At 38.5% G+C, this 8047-nt stretch overlaps 1 protein-coding gene across 1 annotated transcript in view; it reads right to left on the bottom strand.

The window, feature by feature from the left end:
* AGTPBP1 (ATP/GTP binding protein 1) overlaps positions 1-8041 on the bottom strand; it is a 130041-nt gene extending 122000 nt beyond the window's left edge. The window contains exon 1 of the mRNA XM_025049711.1: positions 7874-8041. The gene's annotated coding sequence lies outside the window, so the exon portion shown is untranslated. The remainder of the gene's footprint in view (positions 1-7873) is intronic.
* Between the last annotated feature and the right edge of the window lie 6 nt (positions 8042-8047).

Here is an 8047-nt window from a genome sequence, read left to right as displayed (position 1 = left end):
CTATCTCTTAATTGGACAGGAATGCTATATCCCCACAATTCTCTAAGCTATTTAGTACCCTACAGTAAATAAACTATCTGTTCTTAAGATATCTAAAGTAGATTCCATTCTCTACAACTGAATCTTCACTGTTTTCTTTTTCAATAAAGAAGTGGGGGGGGGTGTACAATATCCTCAAAGATTAGATAAATTTGTGACATCATTTTTCCAATTAAGAAATTATACTAATTATGAACAGCCAAGGTTAAGAAAAGCTACTGAGGATTATATTCCCAGGTCGGTCTATTAAATACTTTAATTGTAATATTAATTCCATCTCAGACAATTATCATTCCTGTTATGCCTAACTACTATTTAAAAATTTAATCTACAGTGAGACAACTGCATACCTACTAAAGTGGCTTTAATGAAAAATATAGATAATAAGTGATAGCAAGGATGTGAAGAAACTGGAACCCTCATACATTGTTGATGGGAATGTAAAATGGTACAGCTGTTTTGGCAACAGGCTAGCAGTGCCTCGAAAGGCTAAACATAAAGTGCCCATATGACTCAAATAATCCATTTCTAGGTATATACCGAAAGAAATAAAAACCTATATCCACACAAAAACTTGTAGACAAATGTTCATAGCATTATTCATAGTAACCTAAAAGTAGAAACAACCCAAATGCCCATCAACAGATAAATGGATAAATAAAATGTGATATATCTATACAATGGAGTATTATTCAGCGATAAAAAGAAACAAAGTACTGATGTTTGCTACCTGGAAGAACCTTGAAAATATTAAGTGGAAAAAGCCAGTCATGAAAGATTACATCATTATGAGATTCCATTTCAGTGAAATATTCAGAACAGGTAAATCTACAGAGACAAAAACCAATGGTTACCTAGGACAAGGCGGGGAAGGGCAAGGGGATAGGGGTCGGAAGAAAGGTTAAAGGCGTATTGAGTTTCTTTTTGAAGTAAAAATGTTCTAAAATTGTGGTGATGGTTGCACAACTCTGTGAATATACTAAGTGCCACTGAACTGCATATTTTAAATGAGGGAATTGTATGGTATGTGAATTATATCTCAACAAAGCTGTTTTAAAAGAAAACAAGCTTAGTCTCTGCAGGAACTTTCATAATTCAACCATTTCTAAATTAGGGTTAGGGACTATGTCTTCTGTACCTCAATGCTTACTTCCCATGGTAGAATACTACGTCATTTTACACAGAAGCAAAATTTCTGACCCACCTAGGTCTTTAGGAGATATATTCTGAGTTATTTATCCAACAAAGGTTAAAAACAAAGGAAAAAAGCTTTACTAAAAATCTATGCTGTCACCTAAAAATCCACAACATGCATTCTCTTAAGTTGGGGCGGGGGTGGGGGCAGTTCTATAAGAGTTGACTTTTAAAGATGGCTTGTACTAAAATTTAAAGATGGCTTGTACTAAAATTAAATGTGGGACTTTCCCTTAGCAGAAAATCATACAAAATGAACTTCCTCAAGCTAGCCCACACACAAGGAAAAGCGAGCAATTTTGTATACTCTAGCTCAAGAAACGTATAAAATTTTAGAGCATCTGAATTTTTAAGATTTTCCTCATCTAGAATTAGTTCCAAAACCCAGGGAATCTAAAAACTGAAACCCTCAGTTCTCACTAGCTTAAATCTGAAATCAAGCCCATTAGTCAAGTCAAAAAGTGCGCATACACACAAAGCATCAGAAGTTCATACACGTTGTAAACTGTCCTAATTCTCATTCCACAAAACAAGCTATAGAAGAAATTCTGACACACAGCCCAAAGCTAAAGTTGTATATTCTAAATATATAAATTCTTCAAATACACATGGTTTTAAATTTATTTCAAGTCAAACTGCTAATAAAAGGGAAAAAAAATTCAAAGAATCACACTGTTCACACTCCTAAGTCCCATCTAGATCTTTTACATACAATCTAAGGAAATACAATTCTCTTTTGACTTGCCGTGCTTAAGCAACTTGGTCCAGTTCCCATTCGACCAGAACAACTTCGTTATATTACTCTCATCTGTTTATAAATGGGTCTCCCTACAACCGGGGTCCCCAAACCTGGACCAGCACCAGTCAATGGCCTGTTAGGAACTGGGTCGCACAGCAGGAGGTGCACAGGCAGGCAAGCTAGAGAGAGTGAAGCTTCATCTGTATTTGCAGCTGCTCCCCAGCCCTAGCATCACCACCTCAGCTCCACTTCAGATCATCAAGCATTAGATTCTCATAGGAGCACAGGTCCCTGGTGCCAAAAAGGTTGGGGAGCACTACCCTACAAGATAGCATTAGACAAAAAGCTTCCACTGTTTAAAAACATTTGAGAAACATTGCTCTAATCAAGAATGATAACCTTTGCTATTAAATACTAGATATTGTGAGTGGCTCCATAGTGTAGCAGTTAGCACGTCTGCTCTGCATGCAGAAGGCCCTAGGTTTGCATCCCGGGTGCGCCTGGCCCCGGGTGCCCAGCGCTTGGCGGGGGGGGATAGGGGGGTGCCCCGCCTTCAGAGATGGGTTCTTAAGGGGAAAAACAGCAACATCCATAGGTCAGGGGTGGAAGTAGGGGAGGGGGGAATTAAAGAGAGGATGGATACATACATGCATGCATACATACATACACACACACATACTAGATATTGTTCTGGTTGCGGATGTTGAACCCTTGGGAGATGGGAAAACAACTACACTGAAAATGTATCATCTTTTGTTGGGTTTCTCTAATTGTTTCACCATCTGAAAGGAAGAAATCACTTTTCAAGAACATAAGGGAGCTACTATCCCCTCACACCAGCTATGTCAATGTGATGAAAAATTTTTAAAAATAAAAATTCCAAAGATAATGCTCATATCCTTGGCAACATCATTAAAGAAAAAAGTGAGAAACTCTGAGGGGAGTAAAAAATAACATTTATGTAAATAAAAGAGTAACATTCCCAGCAATAAGTAGATAGAGATTATAACCATTTAAATTAAGAGAGAAATATATACACTAAACACGGTCTGTGTTAATTAATCTACTCTAAATAACTATGTTAAGGTAGATATTTTCATCTAGTTACCTTACTCAATGATATTCACTGATTAATTTATGAATGTTTTAGCACAATCAGAAAACAGGTAAATTTATTTCATATATATTACTGTCACTAATTTTATTAAAAAATGTGGGTAAGAGTAAACCTATATATTCATCATGCATCTTCATTAAAAACACAAGTTTGGATGGCTCGCACACTACTTCACAAAAGATGTTCTAGCTCTTACAAAAGGTCTAATTTGTTCTGCTATGTGATGCTATAATTATGCTAAAAATAATAAGATCATATTGTTGGGGGAGCAGAATCCCACTACACTTCAATTTAATTAGTTTATTTAAAATAACTCTCCCCCAACTCAGATTCGAATGACTATTTTTAGACTTAAATGCCAAGATTCTGAATGACTATTTTTAGACTGAAATGCTATATAGGTGATAGATGAGATTAATATTCTTACCTTGAAGTACACCTTTCCCCTGCCTCTAACCTATGACTGACTCCTTAAAATGGTTTAAGTTTTGTTTGTTTGTTTTAAGGAAAGTACCATTGCCAAAGTCAGCTCTCACTAATATCACAATAAGAATCAAAATATTCAAGGTACGAGGGACTGGAAAGCTACAAGACATATAAAAAAACAAACAGCAAAACAACAGAAGTCCCTCCTTATCAGTAATTACTTTAAATGTAAATAGATTAAACTCTCCAATCTGATGTCAGAGATTAGCATAATGAATGGATCAAGAAAAAAAGAAAAAAAAAAAACATGACCCAACTATATGCTCTCTAAAAGACTCACTTTAGATACAAAGGCACAAATAGATTGAAAGTGAAAGGATGGAAAAAGATATTCCATGCAAACAGTAACCTAATGAAAGCAGGGGTGATTATACTAAAGACAAAATAGACTTTAGATCAAAAAAATGTTACAAGGAACAAAGACAGACACTATGTATTAATAAAAAGTTCAAGAGAGCAAGGAGATTTAACAAGTATAAATATTCACACACCTAATAACAGACCATCAAAATATATGATGCAAAAATTGACAGAATTAAAGGGAGAAATAGACAATTCTACAATAATAGTTGGAGGCTTCAATATCCCATTCTCAATAATAGATAGAACAAGCAGAAAGAAGAAATTGAGGACTCAAACAACACAATAAACCAACTAGAGATAACAGACATACATACATAAAACACTCTACCTAACAACAGAATACACATTCTTCTCAAGAGCACATGGGACATTGTCCAGGATACACCATATGTCAGGCTACAACTTTAAGTTTCAATAGACTTAAAAAGATATTATACAAAGTACCTTCTCCAACCACAAGATAAAGTTAGAAATCGATAACAGAAGGAAAACTGGAAATTTTACATACTTGTGGAAATTAAATAACACACTCTTAAGCAACCAATGAGACAAAGTAGAAATCACAAGCGACATTAGAAATACTTAAGAGACAAATGAAAACAAAAACACAACATAACAAAATCTATAGGATGCAGAGAAAGTGAGACTAGGGAAATTTACAGCTATAAACACTTACATTAAAAAAAAGATCTCAAGTCAACGACTAACTTTACACCTTAAGGGACTCGAAAAAAGAAAACTAAACACAGCTAGCAGAAGAAAATAAAAGTTATGGCAGAGATAAATGAAATAGAGGATAGAAAAATAATAGAGTAAAGCAATGAAACCAAAAGTTGGTTCTCTGAAAACATTAACAAAATTGACAATCCTTTAGCAGATTAACTAAGGAAAAAGAAAAGACTCAAAAGCTCTTTGGGGTCCTCAATAACTTTTTAAGAGTATAAAAGGGTCCTGAGACTAAAAGTTTCAAAACATCTAACTTAAAGAACAGAATATTAATATTAGGTTCCTACAAACCAAGAGCAAGAAATACATAAAACCATTAAATTAAAAAAAAACTTTCCTAGGAAAATTACATGAAAGCTGAAAAGGAAGACAATGTCAAATCAAAACTAACCTCATTCTATGTAATATCAATAATGAGGAAAACAAAAAAAAAAGAATGCTCAGATGAAAGTAGTTTTGTATATCCTGGAAATATGCAATATCTTGATCAACTAAACACATATATACCCATCAATAGTTTGATAGATAATATTTTTTATAGCATCACATGACAGTCAAAGAAATGCAATCATATACTCAAAAACAGGTGATTAAAATAGCAGCCACTACCACGAGGGAGACAATCCAAGGTTCTGTCAGAAGGGACATACAGGGATACTTCAGCTTCTCTCCAGCAGCATCTCAGGACACCTCGCTCAGAGTCCAGCTGTTCTATTTAAAACTAGATTATATGTTTCCAAAGCAGGACAGTAAGACTAAGCTCTCACTGAGTCTCAAAGGAGCGAATGGGTCTTAGAGGAATTGATCTGCGCTAATAATGCTCCATCAAACCAAAGTCCTTCTTCAGCTTACTAAATCCCTTGAAAAACTGAAGAAAAGCAGTAGCAGTAATATTTACTGAGCACTTAACTATGTGCCAGGCTAAGTACTTTATGAGTATTAGCTCATTTAACATTCAATATCATCTGAAAGGTATAACCACCATTATCCCATTTTTGGAGTTGAGAAAATTGAAGTACAAATAAGATAAATATCTTGATTCTTTGCAAACAAGCAAAGCCAGGATCCAAACCTAGCCAGTCTTGCTCTGAGGCCCAACCCCTTAGCCACTACATTACAGGATACAGATAATGTAACCAACAATAATATATAAAGTTTAAATTCAGTGCCAGCTCTAAACAATTTCTGTTTACACCAAGACCCACTGCCTAAGGGAAGTTCCCAACTTGCAGAGAGCATTCTGACAGGTTCATCCTTTACTAGTGACGCACTGTTCAACTTCTAGATACTGAGGGGTTTCAAGCAAGAAGAGTAAATGTTGGAAGGTGAACACTGTGGAGATATTTTTTTAACATAAAAAATATGTCAAATAAATAATTGTAGAATACAAATTAGATAATTTCACAACTCTTGGACCTCTTTTCCCTCTGCTATTGGAGATAAAACCATTATATCCTAGCTAGACTGTTCTAAGGAAAATAACGCCTCAAGTCAATTGGAAAAAGCTTTATAAAAATTGCTTCCCTTAAATTACATTAATATACTTAAATGTTCTGTAGTGTTGGCTAACTACAAGGTTAACTCTAAGTCTACCCCATTCATTTCAGAGTTCTGAGTGAGACCGCAGTTCTAAATGTGTGTGGAAGCAATTCAAGGCAGAGTTCTGAGGTCATTAAAAATGAACTTAAAACTTCACTATAGAACTTAACTCAAGAAAAATGGAATATGAAACTGAATAAGTCACATTACAACTCTGCTTAAGGATGAGAAATAAGGAGTGGTTAAGAAACCAATAACTATCTCAGTAATTACACAGGACATGCTTACAGCGATTCCAGAGTTCGGTTTGAAGTTTGGCACACGTTTTAAAATATGTACCATTTAAAGTGCCTTAAATAAACGACTACTTTTTTGGTCTACTGAACTGAAAACATTCCACAATACGATTATAAAAATAACTTTCTGGCCTTCTCAGGAAAAAAGACAATTTAGAAGAGGAATTCAGAGATTTGAGAAAGTGATAACTTGATTTACATTAAGATTACAACACAGGTAAAACATAAGTGAAAATGAGTGATCAAAAGATTGTTAAAGTCCTTTATAACTACAAATTGCCATGCATTACAAACATCGCTACAATTTTGAATCCCAAACGAAAAAAACACTCACACAGAATTAATAATGCCAAAGAAAATTTTCGGTAAGTGCCAAAACGTATTAGGTCAACAGCAGTGCTAGACCTTAAGGCACTTGAGCAAGCTATATAAAAACAAGAAATGGGCTTGAAGTTCTCTACATTTACCTCAATTATACTAAGATGTATTAAAACCCCATTCTATACGAGTAATGCCCAGGAAAGGAAACAAACTACACTGGTACTAATAGGTTTAAACGACACAAGGCGGGGCGGGGATGGGCGGGGTAAGGAGGGAGACAAGCAAGCCTTTGAGTAAGGGTTGCAGAACTGCTTGAGTTGCACGCTTACAGTTAAGAACCCGCAACTCAGGAAGGAAGACTGTAGAGAAACTCTGCACTGTCATCTAGGACGATCTGATTCAAGTTCAAATCAAACCCACAAGGCGACAAGTTGTAAACAGAGAATACACTTCAGGCCAAAGCACTCACTGAGAGAAAGCAAACCTAGCCATTGCTGATGTTACACCACACCCACCCCACGTAGAAGTTCGGCACACCTAGGGGGTGGGTGCTGGGGTGGGTACTGGGATGGGTGGAGAAGCGAGGCGCGCGCCCCTGGCCCGCCGCCCCCCCTTGGCTCTGCTCCGCGCTGCACCGCGGCGACGCGCGCTCGGGGCCCGAGAGAAAGGGCAGGGCAGCGGGGCCGCCTCTGCTAGGAGACCGCGCCGAGGATCCTCCGTGGCGATGGCGGGGAGGGGGGGATGCAGAGTGTTCGTAGGTAGGAACGGGATGGAGCGTTTTCCAGACACTAGCAAAAGCCCCAGCCCATCAAGAGATTTAAGATCCAGTCCACCCCGCAAAGACACGCGTTACACAACCTGTCAGGTGAAGAACGGAGGGTCCCAAGGCGCAGACCGCGGCGGGCCTGGGGTTGCTCTTTCCCACCCTGTCCTGCCCCCGGGACGCCGCAGCCCCGGGAAACCAGAGGGGCACCGGGTGGGCGGGAAAGCCGCGGGAAGTCCACGGCCGAGGGTCGGCCAGCCCGGACGTGCGGACGGCGGCGGGGCGCTCACCGGCTCAGGAGAGGGCGCAGGCAAGGACTGCGCAGAGCCGCATCACCCGGCTCGGCGCCCGCAGGGCCAGCGGCTGCTCTCTGGGCGTACGGCGGATCTCTCGCCGCCCGCCGCCGGGTGTTTTCATACAAACCCCGGTGGCAGGCGAGGCAGAGGTGGCGGCGGCGGCGGCGG

The sequence above is a fragment of the Pteropus alecto genome, unplaced genomic scaffold (assembly GCF_000325575.1).
Source record: "Pteropus alecto unplaced genomic scaffold, ASM32557v1 scaffold206, whole genome shotgun sequence".
In the NCBI taxonomy this organism is placed as follows: domain Eukaryota; kingdom Metazoa; phylum Chordata; class Mammalia; order Chiroptera; family Pteropodidae; genus Pteropus; species Pteropus alecto.
The sequence above is the reverse complement of the archived record's forward strand: the minus strand, read 5'-3'. Positions and strand labels throughout refer to the sequence as shown.